Source organism: Crocodylus porosus, unplaced genomic scaffold (genome assembly GCF_001723895.1).
Source record: "Crocodylus porosus isolate Cpor-Errol unplaced genomic scaffold, CroPor_comp1, whole genome shotgun sequence".
Taxonomy (NCBI): Eukaryota; Metazoa; Chordata; order Crocodylia; family Crocodylidae; genus Crocodylus; species Crocodylus porosus.
Genome location: NW_017728886.1, coordinates 243,398,481 through 243,406,299, shown reverse-complemented (window position 1 = coordinate 243,406,299; position 7,819 = coordinate 243,398,481).

Sequence of the window (7,819 nt, the reverse complement as noted above, 5' to 3'; positions counted from 1 at the left end):
TCGTTTGACCCCAGTACTCTTTCCTGCCATGGCAGGGGGTCAGACTAGATGATCTACTCAGGTCCCTTCCAACCCTAGAAACTATGAAACCCCTTGAATAGTGATTGCTTTATGTATTATTTTTATCTTTCTATTGACAATAGACAAGGCTGGACAATAGTATTGGCCCTTTCACTGGAATCTTTGCTAGTCAAGTTATTGCAAGTCTTTGAGCTCAGCAAATTAAAATAGAAATTAAGTCCTGAATCTTTCCCATGAGAAATGGAATGGGTTATAATATAATTTTCTCCTTTAGCATATTTTAATATTTATATTTTCAAATCACTCCTGTTGTCTCCTGGATGTAGCATTAGGAAGAAAGAAAGCAAAGGTAGTTTTTAGTTTTCCAAGGAGTTTCTGAAGTGGGGCTATTTCAAAAAATGGACATGCACAACTCCATGGAGTTGGATGTAAAGCATCCAAGCATGCTGAGGGAGTTGGCTGATGTGATTGCAAAGCCACTAGCCATTATCTCTGAAACTAATGGTGACTGGGGGAGGTCCTGCAGTATTGGTAAAGGGCAAATATAGTGTCCTTCTTTAAGAAAGGGAAGAAGTACCCAGGGAGCTGCAGACACATCAGCCCAACTTCGGTCCCTGGAAAAATCAAGGAATCCATGTCTAAGGACTTGGAAGAGAAGAAGAAAGCAAATTAGAAACAGTCAGCATGGATTCACCAAGGAAAATTAGCAGTGTGTCCTTGTTGCCAAGAAGGCTGACAGCATAATGGGCTGCATTATGATGGCATTCTAAGATGAAATAAGTGGCTCTGTGGATGTAGAGAAAACAGTGGATGTGATATACCTTGGCTTTAACAAGGCTTTTGATACTATAGCCCAAAGCATTCTTCCAAGCAAGCTGAGGAAGTATGAGTTGGGATGAATGGACTGTAAGGTAGATAGAAACCTGGCTGGATCATTGGCCTTAATGGGTAGTTATCAATGGCTCAAGGTCTAGTTTGTAGCTGTTAATAAGTGGAGTGCCCCAGTGGTTGGTTAGAGGCCAGTATTGTTGATTATCTGCTCAAGATGTAGACCAGCAGGCCACCTCCAGACCTGACGGGGGGCCTCACCTGGCACTGGGAAGACCTCAAAGCTCTGGGAGTGGTCCCACAACTGGGAGGACCTGGAGGAGGGAGTGGAGACCCACTTGCAGCTCTGGTGCTGGCGCTTGTCTGCCCTCTCCTATCATGGCCGGGTCCTTGTCACCAACAACCTGGCGGTGGTAACCCTGTGGCACTGCTGTGACATGCTGGACCCTCCACCAAAGCTACTCAAGAGATTGCGGTGGCCTTCTCCTGGTCCAGGGAGACCAAGCCGATGTCCAGACCAAAAAGCTCTGTGGCCATGAGCAGGTCACGCAGCAGAAACAGGTTGTCCTGGATGGCCCTGCCTGGGACACAGTAGCTCTGATACGGCCCAATGACAGAGGCCATGATGGTGTGGAGATGATTTGCCAGCACCTTCACCAGGATCTTATAGTTGACACACAGAAGGGAGATGGGCCTCCAGTTCTTAAGGCAGCCCAGGTCCCCCTTCTTGGGCAGCAAGGTGAGCACTGCCCGGTGGCAGCTGGCTGGCAGGGTCCCTTCAGTGAGGCTCTCACGGAAAACATGGAGGAGGCTGGGCCCAAGGAGAGGCCAGAAGGCTTTGTAAAATTCCATAGGCAGTCCATCCGGGCCCAGGGCCTGCTCGAGGCAAGTCCCCCCACAGCATCCTTGAGTTCTGCTAGGGAGAGTTCGCACCCCAGGGCCCTGACCTGCAAAGCGCCGAGGTGTGGCAGGACCTTATGCAGCTGCTGAGTAGCCTCCAGACAAATGTGGTCAGCCGCAAACAAGTCCGGATAGAAGGCGACGACATGCCCCCGCAGTTCACCTGGGTCTGCGAGCAGCCATCCCTCTGGGGTCTGGAGATGGTACAGCATCTTTGCCACATCCTGCCATCTCTCCAGGCCAAAGAAGAAGCCAGTTGGGGTGTCAGCCTCTGACAGCTCCTGAGCGGCACCTTCCGCCAGCTCCCACAGGCATTTCTTGTGCGACCTGAGGCTCTCGAGAAGTGCCGCGTCATTGCCTGCATGGAGCAGGGCTGCCTCAAGCTCTGCCACGTCCTCCTCCAGCTCCTGGATGCAGTGGCAGATCTCGCTTGCCACCAGCTGGGAATACTGCTGGCAGAATGCCAGAATCTGGGTCTTCCCAATGTCGCGTCACAGCTGCCAGGAGGGGTAGTCTGCTCGTGCAGCCTCCCAGGTCCTCCAGAGGTGGGCAAAGCAGTCCCCAAAGTGGGTGTCCTGTAGCAAGCTGATGTTGAGGCACCAATAAGGAGCTCATGTGCCTGCTCTGCCAGGCAGGCTCAGTTCACAGAAGACCAGGGAGTGGTCCGGAAGGCCTGAAGGGATGATGTGGCTGCTGCGTAGTAACGGCAGGTGTTGCTGGGAGATGTAAAGGTGGTCGAGGTGGGCCATGGTGATCCCACTGGCACTCATCTTTGCCCAGCTGTATTGGCACATGTCAGTATGGAGGACCCACCAGGCATCGACGAGATCTGCTGCCTCCAGCACGGTCCTGAGCTTACGGGCTGAAGGCAGGTGCGGCTCTGGCCCTGTCTGGTCTAGCAACGCGTCGACAGTGCAATTGAAATCCCTGCACACGAGGAACAGGTCATCATTCTCACTGGAGTCGTGCAGGAGGTTACCCAGGGTCTCTAGGAAGGCTACCCTCTCTCTCCCATCAGTAGGCGCATAGATGTTGACGAGAAGCAAGCTCTCATGTGCCAGGGCAATGTGGATGGTCAGCAGCCAGCCGGAGACAACCTCTTGTGCCACCACTGAGTCATACTGAAGCTGCGGTGAGAAGAGGGTCACCACTCCTGCACTGAGGTTGGTGCCATGGCTCAAAAATAAGCGGCCTCTCCAGGCAGCGCGCCAGTCAGCTTGGACATACATGTCACTGTGCGTCTCCTAGAGGAAGGCGATCACCAACCGCTTTTGCTGCTAGCCCTCCAGGACAGCTGTCCGCTTCACCGGGTCTCTGCATTGGTGTTTAGCAAGGCAATGGTGGTAACCGCCATAGGCAGAATAGAGGGGAAGGGTAGGCAGAGTATTGATGGGAGAGAAGGTGACAGAGCTGGGCAAAAACCACAGAGTCAGGGGAAGGTCAGGGTGGGTTCTCCAGCAGGAGCTGGATGTTGCCAAGCGAGAACCAGCGGGACTGTACTCTGGGAGAGGACCTCCTAGTGAGACTGGTAAAGGTGCCCTGAATGGTCAGGCTCCCTAGCAGGCCCCCCTCAGCATCTGGGTCATGGACTGTCTCCGGGAGATTGATCCCCATCTGCTTTGGGGCGCAAATGTGATCCTGCTACCAGGGCCACTTGTGCTCAGAGGGCAGGCACTCCATCTCCTCCTCATTGGCCGCGGTGGGCAGGGGAGCGGGCGGGGGGGTGGCAGGACCCTCTGCTGTCTCCTGTGCCTGATGCTGGGGAGGCAGGCACTCTCTCTGTCTGTCTTGCCACTCACAAGCCCCATGAGCTGGGATAAGGGTGAAGGTTTGCCAGACATTGCTGGGACAACTTCAGTGCTAGCCTGAGGTGGCAGGGTGTCCAGGGGCGAGGCAGGGTGGAGTCAGGTTCCCTGGCTACATTTTCCCCGGTGCTGTCAGACGCAGGCCCCAAAGGGGCAGGCACTCCTTTTGAAGCTCCTTTTTGCTTCTTGCTCTTAGCTTTCTTAGGAGCAGCCAGCACCTCCCGTGAAAGGGACAGGCCGGGCTGCTTGGGATTTTCCACCTCTGGGTCCACCACCTCAACTGAGGCAGGGGTGGTGGGAGGTGGAGGGGAGGTCTCGGTTGCTCCACCTGATGGGGCCCCAGCACCTGAGATGCTAGCCACCCAGGTGGAACTAGGACTGGGGGGAACTGGGAGGACTCCCCAGCCCCTCCACCGGGTGTGGCATCAGTTACAACAGGGGCAGGAGAACCTTGGGAGGACATCCCAGCCCCACCCTGGGTGGCATGCCAGCACCAAAGGGGTCAATCCCCCCAGACGGAGTAGGGGTGGAGTGGGGCAAGGAGGATCTCCCAACCCCACCCTTCGATGAGGTTCCCACAACAGAGGTGGACGCACCATCCCCCTGTTCAGGTGCAGCAGCCAGTGCCACAGCTGACTGCCCCAGTGGGCACTAGGCAGCCAGGTGGGAGCTGCTTCCACAGCTGTGGCATGCATTCCCGCCCTGGGAGAGGTAGATCACATAAGGCCTCCCATCCACCACAAAGGTCATGGATAGAGGCAGGGTCTGGGTGCCACCCATGAAGACCATGAATGCCTGCCTCTGAAAGGACTGGATGTGCCTGAGCCTGGGGTCCCTGCTTCCCATGGTCAGCCTTTGCTAGGGGCTGGTGAGGACACCATAGCACTTGAGCACTTTGGTGAGGTCTCAGTCTGGCAGGTGTCAGGTGATGTTGGAGGCCACCACACAGACTGCCAGGGCCTCCAGGGGCATAACCAAGTAGTGGACACCCAAGATTTCCAGGCCTGCTACACACACCTCCTTCACTAGGCTGGGAGAGCTCAAGTATATGATGGGCAATGAGTTTACCCAGGAGGCATACCGGATGCTCCGGCATTCCAGCAGGTCTGCCAGAGCTCCAGCGCAGGCCTCCACCCTGATGTGGAGAAGGGTGTGCACTCGCAGGCCATGGTTGAGGGGAAGGTATGCAGAGACATCCCCATGCTAAGTGCCCTGGCTGCTGGCAGCCATCCTGGGCAGGGGAGGGTTAATTCTCTCACAGAGGCTGCTAGAGAAAAAAAAAAAAGTCTCAGATTGAAGTTGGGGACTAGGAGGGGACTAAAACAGCCCCAAAATTGGCCTTGGGGGGCAGAACAACCCTGGAGGGGCTGAAGGCAAGCCCTAAGGCAAGAGGAGATGGCAGAGACCAAGGTAAGGGACTCTGGAGGATGGAGGCAGGAGGAATCAAATGGAGAGCAAGGCAGGAGTGGGTGAGTGGCAGAGGCAAACTATGGTGCCAGAGCCCAGGGAAAAAAGCTCAGAAAGCAAGGAAAAGGAGCAGAGAGGGGTCCCGAAGCACAGACTTGGGAGAGGCAACGTTTTTCTGGGGGAAGAATAATGGGGGGGGGGGTGCAGGGAGTGGGGGGTAATGTGCAGAATGAAACTCAGTTGGAGGAGCTCAGAAGGGCTTCACCTGTTAGTGGCCATCTTGAAAGAAAGAAAGAATATAATTATCTGTAACAACACTGAAAGAAACAACTTTTAGCTCCTTCCCAGACATTTATACCATTCAAAAATAAATACATTATTTGATTAGTAATTTGACTTCAGACTTGCAATAAAATATTAAAAATTAAATGTCTGTGAGTCAAAGATGATTGCACTTGCTGCCACTTATTGTGTTTTGCAGCAGAAACTCTTTTGTCCTTTATCCACTTGCTTTCTGTGTAAACGCCTGAAATCTGTGTTGTCTCCTAATCAATAAAAGAATTCCTCTCCATCAAGAGATGCCATTCTGCCATAGCACTAGGACTAACCGGTCTGACAGTTATTAATAAGACATGCATGACCAATCCATGCCAGTGAGTTTTTTGCAAGTTTCCTGCTTCTCAGTCTGACTATACCCATCATAACTGGATAGTCAAAGCAGGCACTAAACTGGAAAAGGACAAAACAGGACACATCTGTCTGATAAGAAATCTACAGACCTTATCCATTCTGTAGCTAAAAAAGCACTACTGTAATCCTTGACATATACATAGTGATATCTAATTTTGGGATTCATATCTGACCCAACATGCAAAATCTCATGCTTGCTGTACATGTATTTAATATCAAATATATAAAAGTATTAATGCAATATTTTAAATTTAAGAAGGGGATGAAATTCATTTAAGTTTCCTTACAACAAAATATTTGGAAGAGCAAAATACCTGGAAGAGAGCAACATACCTGGAAGAGCATTCTATTTTTTCACCCTTCTGTGAAATATGAAACATCATAACCAGAAGGAAATAGGATTCTACATCCTGTTTACTGACACTGAGGTGAAAAGACTTTTTCCAACTTCTCTCTGAGTCTAATCTGCACACAATGAACTGTACCAAACAGGAGACTTTACCACACCAACAGCTCTCCAATGAAATATGAATTTTCATTTCTACCTAGAAGATCTCGGGAATCAGGAGCAGTGGGGAGAGGAGGGATCCAGGCACACATGTGTCCTGCATGCACGTGTGCCCCCTTACCAGACCTGAGGCAGAGGCAGATGCAGCAGCAGTGGAGCCAGTAGCGGGGGCAGCAGCAGCTGATCCCTTAAGCTAAGTGGGCAGAGGGACTGGACACAGCTGAGCTGGATTAGGAGGGAAGCCCCCCGGATCTGTCTTAGCTGAGCCAGTAGGGAGCTGTGCTCCCAAGCTGCACCACACTAACAGAGCGTGCTGGCATTTGCATCCGCATTTGTGCTGGTGGGTGAACAGGAAGGGCCAGGAAGCATACCCCTACTGGGGCAGGGCAAAGGCACTGCACTAACCTATAAACAAGCAGCAACTCCTATGATGGTGTAGACGCGGAGTGCTGCCAGGGTCCCTGCCCAGGGGGACACCCTACCCGAGGCTTGTTTGAGGCCTACACCCAGACAGAGCCCATGGGGGAGCTAACATCCTCCCACCCCCTGGCCTGCAGGGGTTGCCCAGGAAGGCCTGGGGAGGCAGGGATTGGTGACCCCCAGACCTGTCCTGCAGGCACCCACCTTAGGGTCCTGGAGGTGCAGGTGAGGGAGCTCCAGGAGGAGGTTAGCAGGCTGAGGGGAATCAGGGAGGTGAAGGAAGAAATTGACTGCTATTTCCTTTCCCTGCAGGGCCACACACCCAAGGAAGAAGCACCTTGGGAAGTGCCCTCCATTGCAGAGTGGTAGATGGTCACCTCCAGAACCAGGGCTGCTCATAACACAGCAGTACCATTTCCTCCAGTCCAGTTGGAGAACAAGTACGAGGCCCAGGCAGCACTGGAGGAAAAGGAAGCAGAGGAGGCAACCGGAGAGGAGGCAACTCCACACTCTCCATGCTCCAAACAGGCCAAAGGAGCTAAGCAGTCCTGGAGGGGAAAGCATTGAGTGATAGTCATAGGCGACTCCATCCTGAGAGGTACAGAAGGACTCATCTATTGCCAGGACCCCTCTACACACTAGGTCTACTGCTACCCGGAGCAAAAATTCAGGATGTGATGGGGATTATCCAGGCTGTGATCCATCCCACTGATTACTACCCCATGGTCCTAATGCATGTGGGTACTAATAATGAGGCTAGGAGAAGCCCTGATCACCTGACGGCAGACTACCATACTCTGGGGGGCATGCTGAAGGAGATAGGTGCACCGGTGGTATTCTCTTCTGTTCTACCAGCGAGCAGACATGGAAGATGGCGTGAGACATGCATCGCAGAGACCAACTGGCGGCTTCAGGAATGGTGTCTCGAGGCGGGCTTTGGCTTCCTTGACAACAACCTGCACATCACAATGCAAGACATGCTTGGATGGGATAGGCTCCACCTTTTCCCTAAAGGTAAGTGTGTGTTCTCTTCTAGGTTGGTGGATCTCCTCCGGCGGTCTTTAAACTAGACTCATCACAGGAAGGGGAAGATGAGGGAGGAGGAAACCTTGGAACGCTAAAGCAAGCAGCACTTACAAGTACAGCCCAGCATAGACAGATGAGCAGAACATATACACAGGTAAGCAACAGGGGCCAGGGCAATGCTGCGATTAGGGGGCCAGTGCACACATCCACAGGA